At 45.2% G+C, this 23,725-nt stretch overlaps 18 non-coding genes across 18 annotated transcripts; all 18 read left to right on the top strand.

The window, feature by feature from the left end:
- Window positions 1-317: 317 nt before the first annotated feature.
- On the top strand, window positions 318-508 carry LOC141186392 (U2 spliceosomal RNA). The gene has a single exon (XR_012260675.1). It is a non-coding gene; the product is annotated as a U2 spliceosomal RNA (small nuclear RNA).
- A 1,121-nt stretch (window positions 509-1,629) lies between these two features.
- On the top strand, window positions 1,630-1,820 carry LOC141186391 (U2 spliceosomal RNA). Its single transcript, XR_012260674.1, has one exon. It is a non-coding gene; the product is annotated as a U2 spliceosomal RNA (small nuclear RNA).
- A 1,122-nt stretch (window positions 1,821-2,942) lies between these two features.
- On the top strand, window positions 2,943-3,133 carry LOC141185186 (U2 spliceosomal RNA). The gene has a single exon (XR_012259872.1). It is a non-coding gene; the product is annotated as a U2 spliceosomal RNA (small nuclear RNA).
- Window positions 3,134-4,256: 1,123 nt separating this feature from the next.
- Window positions 4,257-4,447, top strand: LOC141186390 (U2 spliceosomal RNA). Its single transcript, XR_012260673.1, has one exon. It is a non-coding gene; the product is annotated as a U2 spliceosomal RNA (small nuclear RNA).
- Window positions 4,448-5,565: 1,118 nt separating this feature from the next.
- Window positions 5,566-5,756, top strand: LOC141184685 (U2 spliceosomal RNA). The gene has a single exon (XR_012259417.1). It is a non-coding gene; the product is annotated as a U2 spliceosomal RNA (small nuclear RNA).
- A 1,118-nt stretch (window positions 5,757-6,874) lies between these two features.
- LOC141186389 (U2 spliceosomal RNA) lies at window positions 6,875-7,065 on the top strand. The gene has a single exon (XR_012260672.1). It is a non-coding gene; the product is annotated as a U2 spliceosomal RNA (small nuclear RNA).
- A 1,121-nt stretch (window positions 7,066-8,186) lies between these two features.
- On the top strand, window positions 8,187-8,377 carry LOC141186388 (U2 spliceosomal RNA). The gene has a single exon (XR_012260671.1). It is a non-coding gene; the product is annotated as a U2 spliceosomal RNA (small nuclear RNA).
- Window positions 8,378-9,495: 1,118 nt separating this feature from the next.
- Window positions 9,496-9,686, top strand: LOC141186387 (U2 spliceosomal RNA). Its single transcript, XR_012260670.1, has one exon. It is a non-coding gene; the product is annotated as a U2 spliceosomal RNA (small nuclear RNA).
- Window positions 9,687-10,804: 1,118 nt separating this feature from the next.
- Window positions 10,805-10,995, top strand: LOC141186386 (U2 spliceosomal RNA). The gene has a single exon (XR_012260669.1). It is a non-coding gene; the product is annotated as a U2 spliceosomal RNA (small nuclear RNA).
- Window positions 10,996-12,114: 1,119 nt separating this feature from the next.
- On the top strand, window positions 12,115-12,305 carry LOC141186385 (U2 spliceosomal RNA). Its single transcript, XR_012260668.1, has one exon. It is a non-coding gene; the product is annotated as a U2 spliceosomal RNA (small nuclear RNA).
- A 1,123-nt stretch (window positions 12,306-13,428) lies between these two features.
- Window positions 13,429-13,619, top strand: LOC141186383 (U2 spliceosomal RNA). Its single transcript, XR_012260666.1, has one exon. It is a non-coding gene; the product is annotated as a U2 spliceosomal RNA (small nuclear RNA).
- A 1,125-nt stretch (window positions 13,620-14,744) lies between these two features.
- LOC141186381 (U2 spliceosomal RNA) lies at window positions 14,745-14,935 on the top strand. Its single transcript, XR_012260665.1, has one exon. It is a non-coding gene; the product is annotated as a U2 spliceosomal RNA (small nuclear RNA).
- Window positions 14,936-16,056: 1,121 nt separating this feature from the next.
- LOC141186380 (U2 spliceosomal RNA) lies at window positions 16,057-16,247 on the top strand. The gene has a single exon (XR_012260664.1). It is a non-coding gene; the product is annotated as a U2 spliceosomal RNA (small nuclear RNA).
- Window positions 16,248-17,372: 1,125 nt separating this feature from the next.
- On the top strand, window positions 17,373-17,563 carry LOC141186379 (U2 spliceosomal RNA). Its single transcript, XR_012260663.1, has one exon. It is a non-coding gene; the product is annotated as a U2 spliceosomal RNA (small nuclear RNA).
- Window positions 17,564-18,681: 1,118 nt separating this feature from the next.
- Window positions 18,682-18,872, top strand: LOC141184225 (U2 spliceosomal RNA). Its single transcript, XR_012259001.1, has one exon. It is a non-coding gene; the product is annotated as a U2 spliceosomal RNA (small nuclear RNA).
- A 1,114-nt stretch (window positions 18,873-19,986) lies between these two features.
- On the top strand, window positions 19,987-20,177 carry LOC141185311 (U2 spliceosomal RNA). Its single transcript, XR_012259985.1, has one exon. It is a non-coding gene; the product is annotated as a U2 spliceosomal RNA (small nuclear RNA).
- A 1,121-nt stretch (window positions 20,178-21,298) lies between these two features.
- On the top strand, window positions 21,299-21,489 carry LOC141186378 (U2 spliceosomal RNA). Its single transcript, XR_012260662.1, has one exon. It is a non-coding gene; the product is annotated as a U2 spliceosomal RNA (small nuclear RNA).
- Window positions 21,490-22,611: 1,122 nt separating this feature from the next.
- On the top strand, window positions 22,612-22,802 carry LOC141186377 (U2 spliceosomal RNA). The gene has a single exon (XR_012260661.1). It is a non-coding gene; the product is annotated as a U2 spliceosomal RNA (small nuclear RNA).
- Window positions 22,803-23,725: the final 923 nt, after the last annotated feature.

Below are 23,725 nucleotides of genomic sequence, written 5' to 3'. Positions count from 1 at the left end.
GTAATTAATCAGCAACCCTCCTGCTAAGGGTAGACAGCTGCTCGTTCCACCCCCCCCGCCTTAATTGGTTCTCCTCCCTTCCAACGGTGTTGAGGCGGGTGGGAACAGCCGGGGGTTGAGGGTACTGTGCTAAAAGAGGTGGAGTTATGCAGATCTAAAATGCGTGGATTGCAGCAGCAGCAAGCCGAAAAGTGCAGGCATGTGAGGGATCTAGAGGTTGACAGCATGTCTTCTTAACGGGAGTCCAGGTGGCCATCTCCACAAATGGACTTTTCAGAATCCTTGGGTGGCACCGTAGTCGGAAACCAATTCTGGTTATCGCTTCTCGGCCTTTTGGCTAAGATCAAGTGTAGTATCTGTTCTTATCAGTTTAATATCTGATACGTCCCCTATCTGGGGACCATATATTAAATGGATTTTTAGAACAGGGAGATGGAAAAAGAGCTTGCTCTGTCCACTCCACGCATTGACCTGGTATTGCAGTATCTCCAGGACCGGTGCACCCCTTCTTTAATGCAGTTTCTAAAATCAGAAAGAATTGAATTCAATGCTTTTTGTTCATTTTGCTTGTTTGTCGGATTTTGGGATGGACTCTTTGGCTTTGCTTTTCTTCTCCTCATTGGATTTTTCATGTTAAAAGTTGCAGAAGCCAGATGACAAGCTCATTTTGGTTCAACTTCAGCAACTGTGCATTGCATTGCCATGTAATGTAATGTAATGCAATGCTATCTATCTAGCTCTCCCTCTATACTTCCTTTTGGATAAACAGACATATTAGGCAAGCATTTTGGAGCTTTCACCTAAATAACTACAGGTGGTGAGATAAGCTGCACAATATAATTGACCTTTCAGTATATTGTTGCACACACACCATCTATTTAGCAAATGCCCTTGTTATCAACAGCAGCCTTTTAAACTCACCTGAGCTAACAGGTATGTGAGCTGGTTACTCTGCTGCGCTTAAAATTTCTTTTTTGGTTTGCTACAATGCCTTTTCTGAAACGTTGTCTCCCTCTGCTGGAACACTGACTTCTTTCATTTAATGCCTGCAGACTATAAAAGAGAAACCAACCCAAAAAGTTTGGTTGATTAGTCTGTGGCATTCTTTTAAACTGTTGCTTATGGCGGTCTCTGTGAGCTTCTCAGTGACATTCAGCCATCCAGGTATCCCGCCTGCAGTAGACGGAATGTGGCAATGGAACGCTGGCTGCGCGTGTCATAATAGGCTCTGAGCCTTTATATACCTGCGCACAGCAGCAGCCACCTTCAGTCTGCTGCTGGACAGCCAGCAGCAGCAGCAGCAGGAGAGGTAATTAATCAGCAACCCTCCTGCTAAGGGTAGACAGCTGCTCGTTCCACCCCCCCCCCCGCCTTAATTGGTTCTCCTCCCTTCCAACGGTGTTGAGGCGGGTGGGAACAGCCGGGGGTTGAGGGTACTGTGCTAAAAGAGGTGGAGTTATGCAGATCTAAAACGCGTGGATTGCAGCAGCAGCAAGCCGAAAAGTGCAGGCATGTGAGGGATCTAGAGGTTGACAGCATGTCTTCTTAACGGGAGTCCAGGTGGCCATCTCCACAAATGGACTTTTCAGAATCCTTGGGTGGCACCGTAGTCGGAAACCAATTCTGGTTATCGCTTCTCGGCCTTTTGGCTAAGATCAAGTGTAGTATCTGTTCTTATCAGTTTAATATCTGATACGTCCCCTATCTGGGGACCATATATTAAATGGATTTTTAGAACAGGGAGATGGAAAAAGAGCTTGCTCTGTCCACTCCACGCATTGACCTGGTATTGCAGTATCTCCAGGACCGGTGCACCCCTTCTTTAATGCAGTTTCTAAAATCAGAAAGAATTGAATTCAATGCTTTTTGTTCATTTTGCTTGTTTGTCGGATTTTGGGATGGACTCTTTGGCTTTGCTTTTCTTCTCCTCATTGGATTTTTCATGTTAAAAGTTGCAGAAGCCAGATGACAAGCTCATTTTGGTTCAACTTCAGCAACTGTGCATTGCATTGCCATGTAATGTAATGTAATGCAATGCTATCTATCTAGCTCTCCCTCTATACTTCCTTTTGGATAAACAGACATATTAGGCAAGCATTTTGGAGCTTTCACCTAAATAACTACAGGTGGTGAGATAAGCTGCACAATATAATTGACCTTTCAGTATATTGTTGCACACACACCATCTATTTAGCAAATGCCCTTGTTATCAACAGCAGCCTTTTAAACTCACCTGAGCTAACAGGTATGTGAGCTGGTTACTCTGCTGCGCTTAAAATTTCTTTTTTGGTTTGCTACAATGCCTTTTCTGAAACGTTGTCTCCCTCTGCTGGAACACTGACTTCTTTCATTTAATGCCTGCAGACTATAAAAGAGAAACCAACCCAAAAAGTTTGGTTGATTAGTCTGTGGCATTCTTTTAAACTGTTGCTTATGGCGGTCTCTGTGAGCTTCTCAGTGACATTCAGCCATCCAGGTATCCCGCCTGCAGTAGACGGAATGTGGCAATGGAACGCTGGCTGCGCGTGTCATAATAGGCTCTGAGCCTTTATATACCTGCGCACAGCAGCAGCCACCTTCAGTCTGCTGCTGGACAGCCAGCAGCAGCAGCAGCAGGAGAGGTAATTAATCAGCAACCCTCCTGCTAAGGGTAGACAGCTGCTCGTTCCACCCCCCCCCCCCGCCTTAATTGGTTCTCCTCCCTTCCAACGGTGTTGAGGCGGGTGGGAACAGCCGGGGGTTGAGGGTACTGTGCTAAAAGAGGTGGAGTTATGCAGATCTAAAACGCGTGGATTGCAGCAGCAGCAAGCCGAAAAGTGCAGGCATGTGAGGGATCTAGAGGTTGACAGCATGTCTTCTTAACGGGAGTCCAGGTGGCCATCTCCACAAATGGACTTTTCAGAATCCTTGGGTGGCACCGTAGTCGGAAACCAATTCTGGTTATCGCTTCTCGGCCTTTTGGCTAAGATCAAGTGTAGTATCTGTTCTTATCAGTTTAATATCTGATTCGTCCCCTATCTGGGGACCATATATTAAATGGATTTTTAGAACAGGGAGATGGAAAAAGAGCTTGCTCTGTCCACTCCACGCATTGACCTGGTATTGCAGTATCTCCAGGACCGGTGCACCCCTTCTTTAATGCAGTTTCTAAAATCAGAAAGAATTGAATTCAATGCTTTTTGTTCATTTTGCTTGTTTGTCGGATTTTGGGATGGACTCTTTGGCTTTGCTTTTCTTCTCCTCATTGGATTTTTCATGTTAAAAGTTGCAGAAGCCAGATGACAAGCTCATTTTGGTTCAACTTCAGCAACTGTGCATTGCATTGCCATGTAATGTAATGTAATGCAATGCTATCTATCTAGCTCTCCCTCTATACTTCCTTTTGGATAAACAGACATATTAGGCAAGCATTTTGGAGCTTTCACCTAAATAACTACAGGTGGTGAGATAAGCTGCACAATATAATTGACCTTTCAGTATATTGTTGCACACACACCATCTATTTAGCAAATGCCCTTGTTATCAACAGCAGCCTTTTAAACTCACCTGAGCTAACAGGTATGTGAGCTGGTTACTCTGCTGCGCTTAAAATTTCTTTTTTGGTTTGCTACAATGCCTTTTCTGAAACGTTGTCTCCCTCTGCTGGAACACTGACTTCTTTCATTTAATGCCTGCAGACTATAAAAGAGAAACCAACCCAAAAAGTTTGGTTGATTAGTCTGTGGCATTCTTTTAAACTGTTGCTTATGGCGGTCTCTGTGAGCTTCTCAGTGACATTCAGCCATCCAGGTATCCCGCCTGCAGTAGACGGAATGTGGCAATGGAACGCTGGCTGCGCGTGTCATAATAGGCTCTGAGCCTTTATATACCTGCGCACAGCAGCAGCCACCTTCAGTCTGCTGCTGGACAGCCAGCAGCAGCAGCAGCAGCAGGAGAGGTAATTAATCAGCAACCCTCCTGCTAAGGGTAGACAGCTGCTCGTTCCACCCCCCCCCCGCCTTAATTGGTTCTCCTCCCTTCCAACGGTGTTGAGGCGGGTGGGAACAGCCGGGGGTTGAGGGTACTGTGCTAAAAGAGGTGGAGTTATGCAGATCTAAAACGCGTGGATTGCAGCAGCAGCAAGCCGAAAAGTGCAGGCATGTGAGGGATCTAGAGGTTGACAGCATGTCTTCTTAACGGGAGTCCAGGTGGCCATCTCCACAAATGGACTTTTCAGAATCCTTGGGTGGCACCGTAGTCGGAAACCAATTCTGGTTATCGCTTCTCGGCCTTTTGGCTAAGATCAAGTGTAGTATCTGTTCTTATCAGTTTAATATCTGATACGTCCCCTATCTGGGGACCATATATTAAATGGATTTTTAGAACAGGGAGATGGAAAAAGAGCTTGCTCTGTCCACTCCACGCATTGACCTGGTATTGCAGTATCTCCAGGACCGGTGCACCCCTTCTTTAATGCAGTTTCTAAAATCAGAAAGAATTGAATTCAATGCTTTTTGTTCATTTTGCTTGTTTGTCGGATTTTGGGATGGACTCTTTGGCTTTGCTTTTCTTCTCCTCATTGGATTTTTCATGTTAAAAGTTGCAGAAGCCAGATGACAAGCTCATTTTGGTTCAACTTCAGCAACTGTGCATTGCATTGCCATGTAATGTAATGTAATGCAATGCTATCTATCTAGCTCTCCCTCTATACTTCCTTTTGGATAAACAGACATATTAGGCAAGCATTTTGGAGCTTTCACCTAAATAACTACAGGTGGTGAGATAAGCTGCACAATATAATTGACCTTTCAGTATATTGTTGCACACACACCATCTATTTAGCAAATGCCCTTGTTATCAACAGCAGCCTTTTAAACTCACCTGAGCTAACAGGTATGTGAGCTGGTTACTCTGCTGCGCTTAAAATTTCTTTTTTGGTTTGCTACAATGCCTTTTCTGAAACGTTGTCTCCCTCTGCTGGAACACTGACTTCTTTCATTTAATGCCTGCAGACTATAAAAGAGAAACCAACCCAAAAAGTTTGGTTGATTAGTCTGTGGCATTCTTTTAAACTGTTGCTTATGGCGGTCTCTGTGAGCTTCTCAGTGACATTCAGCCATCCAGGTATCCCGCCTGCAGTAGACGGAATGTGGCAATGGAACGCTGGCTGCGCGTGTCATAATAGGCTCTGAGCCTTTATATACCTGCGCACAGCAGCAGCCACCTTCAGTCTGCTGCTGGACAGCCAGCAGCAGCAGCAGCAGGAGAGGTAATTAATCAGCAACCCTCCTGCTAAGGGTAGACAGCTGCTCGTTCCACCCCCCCCGCCTTAATTGGTTCTCCTCCCTTCCAACGGTGTTGAGGCGGGTGGGAACAGCCGGGGGTTGAGGGTACTGTGCTAAAAGAGGTGGAGTTATGCAGATCTAAAACGCGTGGATTGCAGCAGCAGCAAGCCGAAAAGTGCAGGCATGTGAGGGATCTAGAGGTTGACAGCATGTCTTCTTAACGGGAGTCCAGGTGGCCATCTCCACAAATGGACTTTTCAGAATCCTTGGGTGGCACCGTAGTCGGAAACCAATTCTGGTTATCGCTTCTCGGCCTTTTGGCTAAGATCAAGTGTAGTATCTGTTCTTATCAGTTTAATATCTGATACGTCCCCTATCTGGGGACCATATATTAAATGGATTTTTAGAACAGGGAGATGGAAAAAGAGCTTGCTCTGTCCACTCCACACATTGACCTGGTATTGCAGTATCTCCAGGACCGGTGCACCCCTTCTTTAATGCAGTTTCTAAAATCAGAAAGAATTGAATTCAATGCTTTTTGTTCATTTTGCTTGTTTGTCGGATTTTGGGATGGACTCTTTGGCTTTGCTTTTCTTCTCCTCATTGGATTTTTCATGTTAAAAGTTGCAGAAGCCAGATGACAAGCTCATTTTGGTTCAACTTCAGCAACTGTGCATTGCATTGCCATGTAATGTAATGTAATGCAATGCTATCTATCTAGCTCTCCCTCTATACTTCCTTTTGGATAAACAGACATATTAGGCAAGCATTTTGGAGCTTTCACCTAAATAACTACAGGTGGTGAGATAAGCTGCACAATATAATTGACCTTTCAGTATATTGTTGCACACACACCATCTATTTAGCAAATGCCCTTGTTATCAACAGCAGCCTTTTAAACTCACCTGAGCTAACAGGTATGTGAGCTGGTTACTCTGCTGCGCTTAAAATTTCTTTTTTGGTTTGCTACAATGCCTTTTCTGAAACGTTGTCTCCCTCTGCTGGAACACTGACTTCTTTCATTTAATGCCTGCAGACTATAAAAGAGAAACCAACCCAAAAAGTTTGGTTGATTAGTCTGTGGCATTCTTTTAAACTGTTGCTTATGGCGGTCTCTGTGAGCTTCTCAGTGACATTCAGCCATCCAGGTATCCCGCCTGCAGTAGACGGAATGTGGCAATGGAACGCTGGCTGCGCGTGTCATAATAGGCTCTGAGCCTTTATATACCTGCGCACAGCAGCAGCCACCTTCAGTCTGCTGCTGGACAGCCAGCAGCAGCAGCAGCAGGAGAGGTAATTAATCAGCAACCCTCCTGCTAAGGGTAGACAGCTGCTCGTTCCACCCCCCCCGCCTTAATTGGTTCTCCTCCCTTCCAACGGTGTTGAGGCGGGTGGGAACAGCCGGGGGTTGAGGGTACTGTGCTAAAAGAGGTGGAGTTATGCAGATCTAAAACGCGTGGATTGCAGCAGCAGCAAGCCGAAAAGTGCAGGCATGTGAGGGATCTAGAGGTTGACAGCATGTCTTCTTAACGGGAGTCCAGGTGGCCATCTCCACAAATGGACTTTTCAGAATCCTTGGGTGGCACCGTAGTCGGAAACCAATTCTGGTTATCGCTTCTCGGCCTTTTGGCTAAGATCAAGTGTAGTATCTGTTCTTATCAGTTTAATATCTGATACGTCCCCTATCTGGGGACCATATATTAAATGGATTTTTAGAACAGGGAGATGGAAAAAGAGCTTGCTCTGTCCACTCCACGCATTGACCTGGTATTGCAGTATCTCCAGGACCGGTGCACCCCTTCTTTAATGCAGTTTCTAAAATCAGAAAGAATTGAATTCAATGCTTTTTGTTCATTTTGCTTGTTTGTCGGATTTTGGGATGGACTCTTTGGCTTTGCTTTTCTTCTCCTCATTGGATTTTTCATGTTAAAAGTTGCAGAAGCCAGATGACAAGCTCATTTTGGTTCAACTTCAGCAACTGTGCATTGCATTGCCATGTAATGTAATGTAATGCAATGCTATCTATCTAGCTCTCCCTCTATACTTCCTTTTGGATAAACAGACATATTAGGCAAGCATTTTGGAGCTTTCACCTAAATAACTACAGGTGGTGAGATAAGCTGCACAATATAATTGACCTTTCAGTATATTGTTGCACACACACCATCTATTTAGCAAATGCCCTTGTTATCAACAGCAGCCTTTTAAACTCACCTGAGCTAACAGGTATGTGAGCTGGTTACTCTGCTGCGCTTAAAATTTCTTTTTTGGTTTGCTACAATGCCTTTTCTGAAACGTTGTCTCCCTCTGCTAGAACACTGACTTCTTTCATTTAATGCCTGCAGACTATAAAAGAGAAACCAACCCAAAAAGTTTGGTTGATTAGTCTGTGGCATTCTTTTAAACTGTTGCTTATGGCGGTCTCTGTGAGCTTCTCAGTGACATTCAGCCATCCAGGTATCCCGCCTGCAGTAGACGGAATGTGGCAATGGAACGCTGGCTGCGCGTGTCATAATAGGCTCTGAGCCTTTATATACCTGCGCACAGCAGCAGCCACCTTCAGTCTGCTGCTGGACAGCCAGCAGCAGCAGCAGCAGGAGAGGTAATTAATCAGCAACCCTCCTGCTAAGGGTAGACAGCTGCTCGTTCCACCCCCCCCCCCGCCTTAATTGGTTCTCCTCCCTTCCAACGGTGTTGAGGCGGGTGGGAACAGCCGGGGGTTGAGGGTACTGTGCTAAAAGAGGTGGAGTTATGCAGATGTAAAACGCGTGGATTGCAGCAGCAGCAAGCCGAAAAGTGCAGGCATGTGAGGGATCTAGAGGTTGACAGCATGTCTTCTTAACGGGAGTCCAGGTGGCCATCTCCACAAATGGACTTTTCAGAATCCTTGGGTGGCACCGTAGTCGGAAACCAATTCTGGTTATCGCTTCTCGGCCTTTTGGCTAAGATCAAGTGTAGTATCTGTTCTTATCAGTTTAATATCTGATACGTCCCCTATCTGGGGACCATATATTAAATGGATTTTTAGAACAGGGAGATGGAAAAAGAGCTTGCTCTGTCCACTCCACGCATTGACCTGGTATTGCAGTATCTCCAGGACCGGTGCACCCCTTCTTTAATGCAGTTTCTAAAATCAGAAAGAATTGAATTCAATGCTTTTTGTTCATTTTGCTTGTTTGTCGGATTTTGGGATGGACTCTTTGGCTTTGCTTTTCTTCTCCTCATTGGATTTTTCATGTTAAAAGTTGCAGAAGCCAGATGACAAGCTCATTTTGGTTCAACTTCAGCAACTGTGCATTGCATTGCCATGTAATGTAATGTAATGCAATGCTATCTATCTAGCTCTCCCTCTATACTTCCTTTTGGATAAACAGACATATTAGGCAAGCATTTTGGAGCTTTCACCTAAATAACTACAGGTGGTGAGATAAGCTGCACAATATAATTGACCTTTCAGTATATTGTTGCACACACACCATCTATTTAGCAAATGCCCTTGTTATCAACAGCAGCCTTTTAAACTCACCTGAGCTAACAGGTATGTGAGCTGGTTACTCTGCTGCGCTTAAAATTTCTTTTTTGGTTTGCTACAATGCCTTTTCTGAAACGTTGTCTCCCTCTGCTGGAACACTGACTTCTTTCATTTAATGCCTGCAGACTATAAAAGAGAAACCAACCCAAAAAGTTTGGTTGATTAGTCTGTGGCATTCTTTTAAACTGTTGCTTATGGCGGTCTCTGTGAGCTTCTCAGTGACATTCAGCCATCCAGGTATCCCGCCTGCAGTAGACGGAATGTGGCAATGGAACGCTGGCTGCGCGTGTCATAATAGGCTCTGAGCCTTTATATACCTGCGCACAGCAGCAGCCACCTTCAGTCTGCTGCTGGACAGCCAGCAGCAGCAGCAGCAGGAGAGGTAATTAATCAGCAACCCTCCTGCTAAGGGTAGACAGCTGCTCGTTCCACCCCCCCCGCCTTAATTGGTTCTCCTCCCTTCCAACGGTGTTGAGGCGGGTGGGAACAGCCGGGGGTTGAGGGTACTGTGCTAAAAGAGGTGGAGTTATGCAGATCTAAAACGCGTGGATTGCAGCAGCAGCAAGCCGAAAAGTGCAGGCATGTGAGGGATCTAGAGGTTGACAGCATGTCTTCTTAACGGGAGTCCAGGTGGCCATCTCCACAAATGGACTTTTCAGAATCCTTGGGTGGCACCGTAGTCGGAAACCAATTCTGGTTATCGCTTCTCGGCCTTTTGGCTAAGATCAAGTGTAGTATCTGTTCTTATCAGTTTAATATCTGATACGTCCCCTATCTGGGGACCATATATTAAATGGATTTTTAGAACAGGGAGATGGAAAAAGAGCTTGCTCTGTCCACTCCACGCATTGACCTGGTATTGCAGTATCTCCAGGACCGGTGCACCCCTTCTTTAATGCAGTTTCTAAAATCAGAAAGAATTGAATTCAATGCTTTTTGTTCATTTTGCTTGTTTGTCGGATTTTGGGATGGACTCTTTGGCTTTGCTTTTCTTCTCCTCATTGGATTTTTCATGTTAAAAGTTGCAGAAGCCAGATGACAAGCTCATTTTGGTTCAACTTCAGCAACTGTGCATTGCATTGCCATGTAATGTAATGTAATGCAATGCTATCTATCTAGCTCTCCCTCTATACTTCCTTTTGGATAAACAGACATATTAGGCAAGCATTTTGGAGCTTTCACCTAAATAACTACAGGTGGTGAGATAAGCTGCACAATATAATTGACCTTTCAGTATATTGTTGCACACACACCATCTATTTAGCAAATGCCCTTGTTATCAACAGCAGCCTTTTAAACTCACCTGAGCTAACAGGTATGTGAGCTGGTTACTCTGCTGCGCTTAAAATTTCTTTTTTGGTTTGCTACAATGCCTTTTCTGAAACGTTGTCTCCCTCTGCTGGAACACTGACTTCTTTCATTTAATGCCTGCAGACTATAAAAGAGAAACCAACCCAAAAAGTTTGGTTGATTAGTCTGTGGCATTCTTTTAAACTGTTGCTTATGGCGGTCTCTGTGAGCTTCTCAGTGACATTCAGCCATCCAGGTATCCCGCCTGCAGTAGACGGAATGTGGCAATGGAACGCTGGCTGCGCGTGTCATAATAGGCTCTGAGCCTTTATATACCTGCGCACAGCAGCAGCCACCTTCAGTCTGCTGCTGGACAGCCAGCAGCAGCAGCAGGAGAGGTAATTAATCAGCAACCCTCCTGCTAAGGGTAGACAGCTGCTCGTTCCACCCCCCCCCCCGCCTTAATTGGTTCTCCTCCCTTCCAACGGTGTTGAGGCGGGTGGGAACAGCCGGGGGTTGAGGGTACTGTGCTAAAAGAGGTGGAGTTATGCAGATCTAAAACGCGTGGATTGCAGCAGCAGCAAGCCGAAAAGTGCAGGCATGTGAGGGATCTAGAGGTTGACAGCATGTCTTCTTAACGGGAGTCCAGGTGGCCATCTCCACAAATGGACTTTTCAGAATCCTTGGGTGGCACCGTAGTCGGAAACCAATTCTGGTTATCGCTTCTCGGCCTTTTGGCTAAGATCAAGTGTAGTATCTGTTCTTATCAGTTTAATATCTGATACGTCCCCTATCTGGGGACCATATATTAAATGGATTTTTAGAACAGGGAGATGGAAAAAGAGCTTGCTCTGTCCACTCCACGCATTGACCTGGTATTGCAGTATCTCCAGGACCGGTGCACCCCTTCTTTAATGCAGTTTCTAAAATCAGAAAGAATTGAATTCAATGCTTTTTGTTCATTTTGCTTGTTTGTCGGATTTTGGGATGGACTCTTTGGCTTTGCTTTTCTTCTCCTCATTGGATTTTTCATGTTAAAAGTTGCAGAAGCCAGATGACAAGCTCATTTTGGTTCAACTTCAGCAACTGTGCATTGCATTGCCATGTAATGTAATGTAATGCAATGCTATCTATCTAGCTCTCCCTCTATACTTCCTTTTGGATAAACAGACATATTAGGCAAGCATTTTGGAGCTTTCACCTAAATAACTACAGGTGGTGAGATAAGCTGCACAATATAATTGACCTTTCAGTATATTGTTGCACACACACCATCTATTTAGCAAATGCCCTTGTTATCAACAGCAGCCTTTTAAACTCACCTGAGCTAACAGGTATGTGAGCTGGTTACTCTGCTGCGCTTAAAATTTCTTTTTTGGTTTGCTACAATGCCTTTTCTGAAACGTTGTCTCCCTCTGCTGGAACACTGACTTCTTTCATTTAATGCCTGCAGACTATAAAAGAGAAACCAACCCAAAAAGTTTGGTTGATTAGTCTGTGGCATTCTTTTAAACTGTTGCTTATGGCGGTCTCTGTGAGCTTCTCAGTGACATTCAGCCATCCAGGTATCGCGCCTGCAGTAGACGGAATGTGGCAATGGAACGCTGGCTGCGCGTGTCATAATAGGCTCTGAGCCTTTATATACCTGCGCACAGCAGCAGCCACCTTCAGTCTGCTGCTGGACAGCCAGCAGCAGCAGCAGGAGAGGTAATTAATCAGCAACCCTCCTGCTAAGGGTAGACAGCTGCTCGTTCCACCCCCCCCCCCCGCCTTAATTGGTTCTCCTCCCTTCCAACGGTGTTGAGGCGGGTGGGAACAGCCGGGGGTTGAGGGTACTGTGCTAAAAGAGGTGGAGTTATGCAGATCTAAAACGCGTGGATTGCAGCAGCAGCAAGCCGAAAAGTGCAGGCATGTGAGGGATCTAGAGGTTGACAGCATGTCTTCTTAACGGGAGTCCAGGTGGCCATCTCCACAAATGGACTTTTCAGAATCCTTGGGTGGCACCGTAGTCGGAAACCAATTCTGGTTATCGCTTCTCGGCCTTTTGGCTAAGATCAAGTGTAGTATCTGTTCTTATCAGTTTAATATCTGATACGTCCCCTATCTGGGGACCATATATTAAATGGATTTTTAGAACAGGGAGATGGAAAAAGAGCTTGCTCTGTCCACTCCACGCATTGACCTGGTATTGCAGTATCTCCAGGACCGGTGCACCCCTTCTTTAATGCAGTTTCTAAAATCAGAAAGAATTGAATTCAATGCTTTTTGTTCATTTTGCTTGTTTGTCGGATTTTGGGATGGACTCTTTGGCTTTGCTTTTCTTCTCCTCATTGGATTTTTCATGTTAAAAGTTGCAGAAGCCAGATGACAAGCTCATTTTGGTTCAACTTCAGCAACTGTGCATTGCATTGCCATGTAATGTAATGTAATGCAATGCTATCTATCTAGCTCTCCCTCTATACTTCCTTTTGGATAAACAGACATATTAGGCAAGCATTTTGGAGCTTTCACCTAAATAACTACAGGTGGTGAGATAAGCTGCACAATATAATTGACCTTTCAGTATATTGTTGCACACACACCATCTATTTAGCAAATGCCCTTGTTATCAACAGCAGCCTTTTAAACTCACCTGAGCTAACAGGTATGTGAGCTGGTTACTCTGCTGCGCTTAAAATTTCTTTTTTGGTTTGCTACAATGCCTTTTCTGAAACGTTGTCTCCCTCTGCTGGAACACTGACTTCTTTCATTTAATGCCTGCAGACTATAAAAGAGAAACCAACCCAAAAAGTTTGGTTGATTAGTCTGTGGCATTCTTTTAAACTGTTGCTTATGGCGGTCTCTGTGAGCTTCTCAGTGACATTCAGCCATCCAGGTATCCCGCCTGCAGTAGACAGAATGTGGCAATGGAACGCTGGCTGCGCGTGTCATAATAGGCTCTGAGCCTTTATATACCTGCGCACAGCAGCAGCCACCTTCAGTCTGCTGCTGGACAGCCAGCAGCAGCAGCAGGAGAGGTAATTAATCAGCAACCCTCCTGCTAAGGGTAGACAGCTGCTCGTTCCACCCCCCCCCCCCCCCCGCCTTAATTGGTTCTCCTCCCTTCCAACGGTGTTGAGGCGGGTGGGAACAGCCGGGGGTTGAGGGTACTGTGCTAAAAGAGGTGGAGTTATGCAGATCTAAAACGCGTGGATTGCAGCAGCAGCAAGCCGAAAAGTGCAGGCATGTGAGGGATCTAGAGGTTGACAGCATGTCTTCTTAACGGGAGTCCAGGTGGCCATCTCCACAAATGGACTTTTCAGAATCCTTGGGTGGCACCGTAGTCGGAAACCAATTCTGGTTATCGCTTCTCGGCCTTTTGGCTAAGATCAAGTGTAGTATCTGTTCTTATCAGTTTAATATCTGATACGTCCCCTATCTGGGGACCATATATTAAATGGATTTTTAGAACAGGGAGATGGAAAAAGAGCTTGCTCTGTCCACTCCACGCATTGACCTGGTATTGCAGTATCTCCAGGACCGGTGCACCCCTTCTTTAATGCAGTTTCTAAAATCAGAAAGAATTGAATTCAATGCTTTTTGTTCATTTTGCTTGTTTGTCGGATTTTGGGATGGACTCTTTGGCTTTGCTTTTCTTCTCCTCATTGGATTTTTCATGTTAAAAGTTGCAGAAGCCAGATGACAAGCTCATTTTGGTTCAACTTCAGCAACTGTGCATTGCATTGCCATGTAATGTAATGTAATGCAATGCTATCTATCTAGCTCTCCCTCTATACTTCCTTTTGGATAAACAGACATATTAGGCAAGCATTTTGGAGCTTTCACCTAAATAACTACAGGTGGTGAGATAAGCTGCACAATATAATTGACCTTTCAGTATATTGTTGCACACACACCATCTATTTAGCAAATGCCCTTGTTATCAACAGCAGCCTTTTAAACTCACCTGAGCTAACAGGTATGTGAGCTGGTTACTCTGCTGCGCTTAAAATTTCTTTTTTGGTTTGCTACAATGCCTTTTCTGAAACGTTGTCTCCCTCTGCTGGAACACTGACTTCTTTCATTTAATGCCTGCAGACTATAAAAGAGAAACCAACCCAAAAAGTTTGGTTGATTAGTCTGTGGCATTCTTTTAAACTGTTGCTTATGGCGGTCTCTGTGAGCTTCTCGGTGACATTCAGCCATCCAGGTATCCCGCCTGCAGTAGACGGAATGTGGCAATGGAACGCTGGCTGCGCGTGTCATAATAGGCTCTGAGCCTTTATATACCTGCGCACAGCAGCAGCCACCTTCAGTCTGCTGCTGGACAGCCAGCAGCAGCAGCAGCAGCAGGAGAGGTAATTAATCAGCAACCCTCCTGCTAAGGGTAGACAGCTGCTCGTTCCACCCCCCCCCCCCGCCTTAATTGGTTCTCCTCCCTTCCAACGGTGTTGAGGCGGGTGGGAACAGCCGGGGGTTGAGGGTACTGTGCTAAAAGAGGTGGAGTTATGCAGATCTAAAACGCGTGGATTGCAGCAGCAGCAAGCCGAAAAGTGCAGGCATGTGAGGGATCTAGAGGTTGACAGCATGTCTTCTTAATGGGAGTCCAGGTGGCCATCTCCACAAATGGACTTTTCAGAATCCTTGGGTGGCACCGTAGTCGGAAACCAATTCTGGTTATCGCTTCTCGGCCTTTTGGCTAAGATCAAGTGTAGTATCTGTTCTTATCAGTTTAATATCTGATACGTCCCCTATCTGGGGACCATATATTAAATGGATTTTTAGAACAGGGAGATGGAAAAAGAGCTTGCTCTGTCCACTCCACGCATTGACCTGGTATTGCAGTATCTCCAGGACCGGTGCACCCCTTCTTTAATGCAGTTTCTAAAATCAGAAAGAATTGAATTCAATGCTTTTTGTTCATTTTGCTTGTTTGTCGGATTTTGGGATGGACTCTTTGGCTTTGCTTTTCTTCTCCTCATTGGATTTTTCATGTTAAAAGTTGCAGAAGCCAGATGACAAGCTCATTTTGGTTCAACTTCAGCAACTGTGCATTGCATTGCCATGTAATGTAATGTAATGCAATGCTATCTATCTAGCTCTCCCTCTATACTTCCTTTTGGATAAACAGACATATTAGGCAAGCATTTTGGAGCTTTCACCTAAATAACTACAGGTGGTGAGATAAGCTGCACAATATAATTGACCTTTCAGTATATTGTTGCACACACACCATCTATTTAGCAAATGCCCTTGTTATCAACAGCAGCCTTTTAAACTCACCTGAGCTAACAGGTATGTGAGCTGGTTACTCTGCTGCGCTTAAAATTTCTTTTTTGGTTTGCTACAATGCCTTTTCTGAAACGTTGTCTCCCTCTGCTAGAACACTGACTTCTTTCATTTAATGCCTGCAGACTATAAAAGAGAAACCAACCCAAAAAGTTTGGTTGATTAGTCTGTGGCATTCTTTTAAACTGTTGCTTATGGCGGTCTCTGTGAGCTTCTCAGTGACATTCAGCCATCCAGGTATCCCGCCTGCAGTAGACGGAATGTGGCAATGGAACGCTGGCTGCGCGTGTCATAATAGGCTCTGAGCCTTTATATACCTGCGCACAGCAGCAGCCACCTTCAGTCTGCTGCTGGACAGCCAGCAGCAGCAGCAGCAGGAGAGGTAATTAATCAGCAACCCTCCTGCTAAGGGTAGACAGCTGCTCGTTCCACCCCCCCCCCCGCCTTAATTGGTTCTCCTCCCTTCCAACGGTGTTGAGGCGGGTGGGAACAGCCGGGGGTTGAGGGTACTGTGCTAAAAGAGGTGGAGTTATGCAGATCTAAAACGCGTGGATTGCAGCAGCAGCAAGCCGAAAAGTGCAGGCATGTGAGGGATCTAGAGGTTGACAGCATGTCTTCTTAACGGGAGTCCAGGTGGCCATCTCCACAAATGGACTTTTCAGAATCCTTGGGTGGCACCGTAGTCGGAAACCAATTCTGGTTATCGCTTCTCGGCCTTTTGGCTAAGATCAAGTGTAGTATCTGTTCTTATCAGTTTAATATCTGATACGTCCCCTATCTGGGGACCATATATTAAATGGATTTTTAGAACAGGGAGATGGAAAAAGAGCTTGCTCTGTCCACTCCACGCATTGACCTGGTATTGCAGTATCTCCAGGACCGGTGCACCCCTTCTTTAATGCAGTTTCTAAAATCAGAAAGAATTGAATTCAATGCTTTTTGTTCATTTTGCTTGTTTGTCGGATTTTGGGATGGACTCTTTGGCTTTGCTTTTCTTCTCCTCATTGGATTTTTCATGTTAAAAGTTGCAGAAGCCAGATGACAAGCTCATTTTGGTTCAACTTCAGCAACTGTGCATTGCATTGCCATGTAATGTAATGTAATGCAATGCTATCTATCTAGCTCTCCCTCTATACTTCCTTTTGGATAAACAGACATATTAGGCAAGCATTTTGGAGCTTTCACCTAAATAACTACAGGTGGTGAGATAAGCTGTACAATATAATTGACCTTTCAGTATATTGTTGCACACACACCATCTATTTAGCAAATGCCCTTGTTATCAACAGCAGCCTTTTAAACTCACCTGAGCTAACAGGTATGTGAGCTGGTTACTCTGCTGCGCTTAAAATTTCTTTTTTGGTTTGCTACAATGCCTTTTCTGAAACGTTGTCTCCCTCTGCTGGAACACTGACTTCTTTCATTTAATGCCTGCAGACTATAAAAGAGAAACCAACCCAAAAAGTTTGGTTGATTAGTCTGTGGCATTCTTTTAAACTGTTGCTTATGGCGGTCTCTGTGAGCTTCTCAGTGACATTCAGCCATCCAGGTATCCCGCCTGCAGTAGACGGAATGTGGCAATGGAACGCTGGCTGCGCGTGTCATAATAGGCTCTGAGCCTTTATATACCTGCGCACAGCAGCAGCCACCTTCAGTCTGCTGCTGGACAGCCAGCAGCAGCAGCAGCAGCAGGAGAGGTAATTAATCAGCAACCCTCCTGCTAAGGGTAGACAGCTGCTCGTTCCACCCCCCCCCCCCGCCTTAATTGGTTCTCCTCCCTTCCAACGGTGTTGAGGCGGGTGGGAACAGCCGGGGGTTGAGGGTACTGTGCTAAAAGAGGTGGAGTTATGCAGATCTAAAACGCGTGGATTGCAGCAGCAGCAAGCCGAAAAGTGCAGGCATGTGAGGGATCTAGAGGTTGACAGCATGTCTTCTTAACGGGAGTCCAGGTGGCCATCTCCACAAATGGACTTTTCAGAATCCTTGGGTGGCACCGTAGTCGGAAACCAATTCTGGTTATCGCTTCTCGGCCTTTTGGCTAAGATCAAGTGTAGTATCTGTTCTTATCAGTTTAATATCTGATACGTCCCCTATCTGGGGACCATATATTAAATGGATTTTTAGAACAGGGAGATGGAAAAAGAGCTTGCTCTGTCCACTCCACGCATTGACCTGGTATTGCAGTATCTCCAGGACCGGTGCACCCCTTCTTTAATGCAGTTTCTAAAATCAGAAAGAATTGAATTCAATGCTTTTTGTTCATTTTGCTTGTTTGTCGGATTTTGGGATGGACTCTTTGGCTTTGCTTTTCTTCTCCTCATTGGATTTTTCATGTTAAAAGTTGCAGAAGCCAGATGACAAGCTCATTTTGGTTCAACTTCAGCAACTGTGCATTGCATTGCCATGTAATGTAATGTAATGCAATGCTATCTATCTAGCTCTCCCTCTATACTTCCTTTTGGATAAACAGACATATTAGGCAAGCATTTTGGAGCTTTCACCTAAATAACTACAGGTGGTGAGATAAGCTGCACAATATAATTGACCTTTCAGTATATTGTTGCACACACACCATCTATTTAGCAAATGCCCTTGTTATCAACAGCAGCCTTTTAAACTCACCTGAGCTAACAGGTATGTGAGCTGGTTACTCTGCTGCGCTTAAAATTTCTTTTTTGGTTTGCTACAATGCCTTTTCTGAAACGTTGTCTCCCTCTGCTGGAACACTGACTTCTTTCATTTAATGCCTGCAGACTATAAAAGAGAAACCAACCCAAAAAGTTTGGTTGATTAGTCTGTGGCATTCTTTTAAACTGTTGCTTATGGCGGTCTCTGTGAGCTTCTCAGTGACATTCAGCCATCCAGGTATCCCGCCTGCAGTAGACGGAATGTGGCAATGGAACGCTGGCTGCGCGTGTCATAATAGGCTCTGAGCCTTTATATACCTGCGCACAGCAGCAGCTACCTTCAGTCTGCTGCTGGACAGCCAGCAGCAGCAGCAGCAGGAGAAGTAATTAATCAGCAACCCTCCTGCTAAGGGTAGACAGCTGCTCGTTCCACCCCCCCCGCCTTAATTGGTTCTCCTCCCTTCCAACGGTGTTGAGGCGGGTGGGAACAGCCGGGGGTTGAGGGTACTGTGCTAAAAGAGGTGGAGTTATGCAGATCTGAAACGCGTGGATTGCAGCAGCAGCAAGCCGAAAAGTGCAGGCATGTGAGGGATCTAGAGGTTGACAGCATGTCTTCTTAACGGGAGTCCAGGTGGCCATCTCCACAAATGGACTTTTCAGAATCCTTGGGTGGCACCGTAGTCGGAAACCAATTCTGGTTATCGCTTCTCGGCCTTTTGGCTAAGATCAAGTGTAGTATCTGTTCTTATCAGTTTAATACCTGATACGTCCCCTATCTGGGGACCATATATTAAATGGATTTTTAGAACAGGGAGATGGAAAAAGAGCTTGCTCTGTCCACTCCACGCATTGACCTGGTATTGCAGTATCTCCAGGACCGGTGCACCCCTTCTTTAATGCAGTTTCTAAAATCAGAAAGAATTGAATTCAATGCTTTTTGTTCATTTTGCTTGTTTGTCGGATTTTGGGATGGACTCTTTGGCTTTGCTTTTCTTCTCCTCATTGGATTTTTCATGTTAAAAGTTGCAGAAGCCAGATGACAAGCTCATTTTGGTTCAACTTCAGCAACTGTGCATTGCATTGCCATGTAATGTAATGTAATGCAATGCTATCTATCTAGCTCTCCCTCTATACTTCCTTTTGGATAAACAGACATATTAGGCAAGCATTTTGGAGCTTTCACCTAAATAACTACAGGTGGTGAGATAAGCTGCACAATATAATTGACCTTTCAGTATATTGTTGCACACACACCATCTATTTAGCAAATGCCCTTGTTATCAACAGCAGCCTTTTCAACTCACCTGAGCTAACAGGTATGTGAGCTGGTTACTCTGCTGCGCTTAAAATTTCTTTTTTGGTTTGCTACAATGCCTTTTCTGAAACGTTGTCTCCCTCTGCTGGAACACTGACTTCTTTCATTTAATGCCTGCAGACTATAAAAGAGAAACCAACCCAAAAAGTTTGGTTGATTAGTCTGTGGCATTCTTTTAAACTGTTGCTTATGGCGGTCTCTGTGAGCTTCTCAGTGACATTCAGCCATCCAGGTATCCCGCCTGCAGTAGACGGAATGTGGCAATGGAAAGCTGGCTGCGCGTGTCATAATAGGCTCTGAGCCTTTATATACCTGCGCACAGCAGCAGCCACCTTCAGTCTGCTGCTGGACAGCCAGCAGCAGCAGGAGAGGTAATTAATCAGCAACCCTCCTGCTAAGGGTAGACAGCTGCTCGTTCCACCCCCCCCCCGCCTTAATTGGTTCTCCTCCCTTCCAACGGTGTTGAGGCGGGTGGGAACAGCCGGGGGTTGAGGGTACTGTGCTAAAAGAGGTGGAGTTATGCAGATCTAAAACGCGTGGATTGCAGCAGCAGCAAGCCGAAAAGTGCAGGCATGTGAGGGATCTAGAGGTTGACAGCATGTCTTCTTAACGGGAGTCCAGGTGGCCATCTCCACAAATGGACTTTTCAGAATCCTTGGGTGGCACCGTAGTCGGAAACCAATTCTGGTTATCGCTTCTCGGCCTTTTGGCTAAGATCAAGTGTAGTATCTGTTCTTATCAGTTTAATATCTGATACGTCCCCTATCTGGGGACCATATATTAAATGGATTTTTAGAACAGGGAGATGGAAAAAGAGCTTTCTCTGTCCACTCCACGCATTGACCTGGTATTGCAGTATCTCCAGGACCGGTGCACCCCTTCTTTAATGCAGTTTCTAAAATCAGAAAGAATTGAATTCAATGCTTTTTGTTCATTTTGCTTGTTTGTCGGATTTTGGGATGGACTCTTTGGCTTTGCTTTTCTTCTCCTCATTGGATTTTTCATGTTAAAAGTTGCAGAAGCCAGATGACAAGCTCATTTTGGTTCAACTTCAGCAACTGTGCATTGCATTGCCATGTAATGTAATGTAATGCAATGCTATCTATCTAGCTCTCCCTCTATACTTCCTTTTGGATAAACAGACATATTAGGCAAGCATTTTGGAGCTTTCACCTAAATAACTACAGGTGGTGAGATAAGCTGCACAATATAATTGACCTTTCAGTATATTGTTGCACACACACCATCTATTTAGCAAATGCCCTTGTTATCAACAGCAGCCTTTTAAACTCACTTGAGCTAACAGGTATGTGAGCTGGTTACTCTGCTGCGCTTAAAATTTCTTTTTTGGTTTGCTACAATGCCTTTTCTGAAATGTTGTCTCCCTCTGCTGGAACACTGACTTCTTTCATTTAATGCCTGCAGACTATAAAAGAGAAACCAACCCAAAAAGTTTGGTTGATTAGTCTGTGGCATTCTTTTAAACTGTTGCTTATGGCGGTCTCTGTGAGCTTCTCAGTGACATTCAGCCATCCAGGTATCCCGCCTGCAGTAGACGGAATGTGGCAATGGAACGCTGGCTGCGCGTGTCATAATAGGCTCTGAGCCTTTATATACCTGCGCACAGCAGCAGCCACCTTCAGTCTGCTGCTGGACAGCCAGCAGCAGCAGCAGCAGGAGAGGTAATTAATCAGCAACCCTCCTGCTAAGGGTAGACAGCTGCTCGTTCCACCCCCCCCCCCGCCTTAATTGGTTCTCCTCCCTTCCAACGGTGTTGAGGCGGGTGGGAACAGCCGGGGGTTGAGGGTACTGTGCTAAAAGAGGTGGAGTTATGCAGATCTAAAACGCGTGGATTGCAGCAGCAGCAAGCCGAAAAGTGCAGGCATGTGAGGGATCTAGAGGTTGACAGCATGTCTTCTTAACGGGAGTCCAGGTGGCCATCTCCACAAATGGACTTTTCAGAATCCTTGGGTGGCACCGTAGTCGGAAACCAATTCTGGTTATCGCTTCTCGGCCTTTTGGCTAAGATCAAGTGTAGTATCTGTTCTTATCAGTTTAATATCTGATACGTCCCCTATCTGGGGACCATATATTAAATGGATTTTTAGAACAGGGAGATGGAAAAAGAGCTTGCTCTGTCCACTCCACGCATTGACCTGGTATTGCAGTATCTCCAGGACCGGTGCACCCCTTCTTTAATGCAGTTTCTAAAATCAGAAAGAATTGAATTCAATGCTTTTTGTTCATTTTGCTTGTTTGTCGGATTTTGGGATGGACTCTTTGGCTTTGCTTTTCTTCTCCTCATTGGATTTTTCATGTTAAAAGTTGCAGAAGCCAGATGACAAGCTCATTTTGGTTCAACTTCAGCAACTGTGCATTGCATTGCCATGTAATGTAATGTAATGCAATGCTATCTATCTAGCTCTCCCTCTATACTTCCTTTTGGATAAACAGACATATTAGGCAAGCATTTTGGAGCTTTCACCTAAATAACTACAGGTGGTGAGATAAGCTGCACAATATAATTGACCTTTCAGTATATTGTTGCACACACACCATCTATTTAGCAAATGCCCTTGTTATCAACAGCAGCCTTTTAAACTCACCTGAGCTAACAGGTATGTGAGCTGGTTACTCTGCTGCGCTTAAAATTTCTTTTTTGGTTTGCTACAATGCCTTTTCTGAAACGTTGTCTCCCTCTGCTGGAACACTGACTTCTTTCATTTAATGCCTGCAGACTATAAAAGAGAAACCAACCCAAAAAGTTTGGTTGATTAGTCTGTGGCATTCTTTTAAACTGTTGCTTATGGCGGTCTCTGTGAGCTTCTCAGTGACATTCAGCCATCCAGGTATCCCGCCTGCAGTAGACGGAATGTGGCAATGGAACGCTGGCTGCGCGTGTCATAATAGGCTCTGAGCCTTTATATACCTGCGCACAGCAGCAGCCACCTTCAGTCTGCTGCTGGACAGCCAGCAGCAGCAGCAGCAGGAGAGGTAATTAATCAGCAACCCTCCTGCTAAGGGTAGACAGCTGCTCGTTCCACCCCCCCCCCCCGCCTTAATTGGTTCTCCTCCCTTCCAACGGTGTTGAGGCGGGTGGGAACAGCCGGGGGTTGAGGGTACTGTGCTAAAAGAGGTGGAGTTATGCAGATCTAAAACGCGTGGATTGCAGCAGCAGCAAGCCGAAAAGTGCAGGCATGTGAGGGATCTAGAGGTTGACAGCATGTCTTCTTAACGGGAGTCCAGGTGGCCATCTCCACAAATGGACTTTTCAGAATCCTTGGGTGGCACCGTAGTCGGAAACCAATTCTGGTTATCGCTTCTCGGCCTTTTGGCTAAGATCAAGTGTAGTATCTGTTCTTATCAGTTTAATATCTGATACGTCCCCTATCTGGGGACCATATATTAAATGGATTTTTAGAACAGGGAGATGGAAAAAGAGCTTGCTCTGTCCACTCCACGCATTGACCTGGTATTGCAGTATCTCCAGGACCGGTGCACCCCTTCTTTAATGCAGTTTCTAAAATCAGAAAGAATTGAATTCAATGCTTTTTGTTCATTTTGCTTGTTTGTCGGATTTTGGGATGGACTCTTTGGCTTTGCTTTTCTTCTCCTCATTGGATTTTTCATGTTAAAAGTTGCAGAAGCCAGATGACAAGCTCATTTTGGTTCAACTTCAGCAACTGTGCATTGCATTGCCATGTAATGTAATGTAATGCAATGCTATCTATCTAGCTCTCCCTCTATACTTCCTTTTGGATAAACAGACATATTAGGCAAGCATTTTGGAGCTTTCACCTAAATAACTACAGGTGGTGAGATAAGCTGTACAATATAATTGACCTTTCAGTATATTGTTGCACACACACCATCTATTTAGCAAATGCCCTTGTTATCAACAGCAGCCTTTTAAACTCACCTGAGCTAACAGGGATGTGAGCTGGTTACTCTGCTGCGCTTAAAATTTCTTTTTTGGTTTGCTACAATGCCTTTTCTGAAACGTTGTCTCCCTCTGCTGGAACACTGACTTCTTTCATTTAATGCCTGCAGACTATAAAAGAGAAACCAACCCAAAAAGTTTGGTTGATTAGTCTGTGGCATTCTTTTAAACTGTTGCTTATGGCGGTCTCTGTGAGCTTCTCAGTGACATTCAGCCATCCAGGTATCCCGCCTGCAGTAGACGGAATGTGGCAATGGAACGCTGGCTGCGCGTGTCATAATAGGCTCTGAGCCTTTATATACCTGCGCACAGCAGCAGCCACCTTCAGTCTGCTGCTGGACAGCCAGCAGCAGCAGCAGCAGCAGGAGAGGTAATTAATCAGCAACCCTCCTGCTAAGGGTAGACAGCTGCTCGTTCCACCCCCCCCCCCGCCTTAATTGGTTCTCCTCCCTTCCAACGGTGTTGAGGCGGGTGGGAACAGCCGGGGGT

Source organism: Phyllobates terribilis, unplaced genomic scaffold, assembly GCF_046119375.1.
Source record: "Phyllobates terribilis strain yellow unplaced genomic scaffold, ASM4611937v1 Scaffold_40__1_contigs__length_11209783, whole genome shotgun sequence".
Lineage (NCBI taxonomy): Eukaryota > Metazoa > Chordata > Amphibia > Anura > Dendrobatidae > Phyllobates > Phyllobates terribilis.
This window is presented reverse-complemented; position numbering and strand designations above follow the sequence as displayed.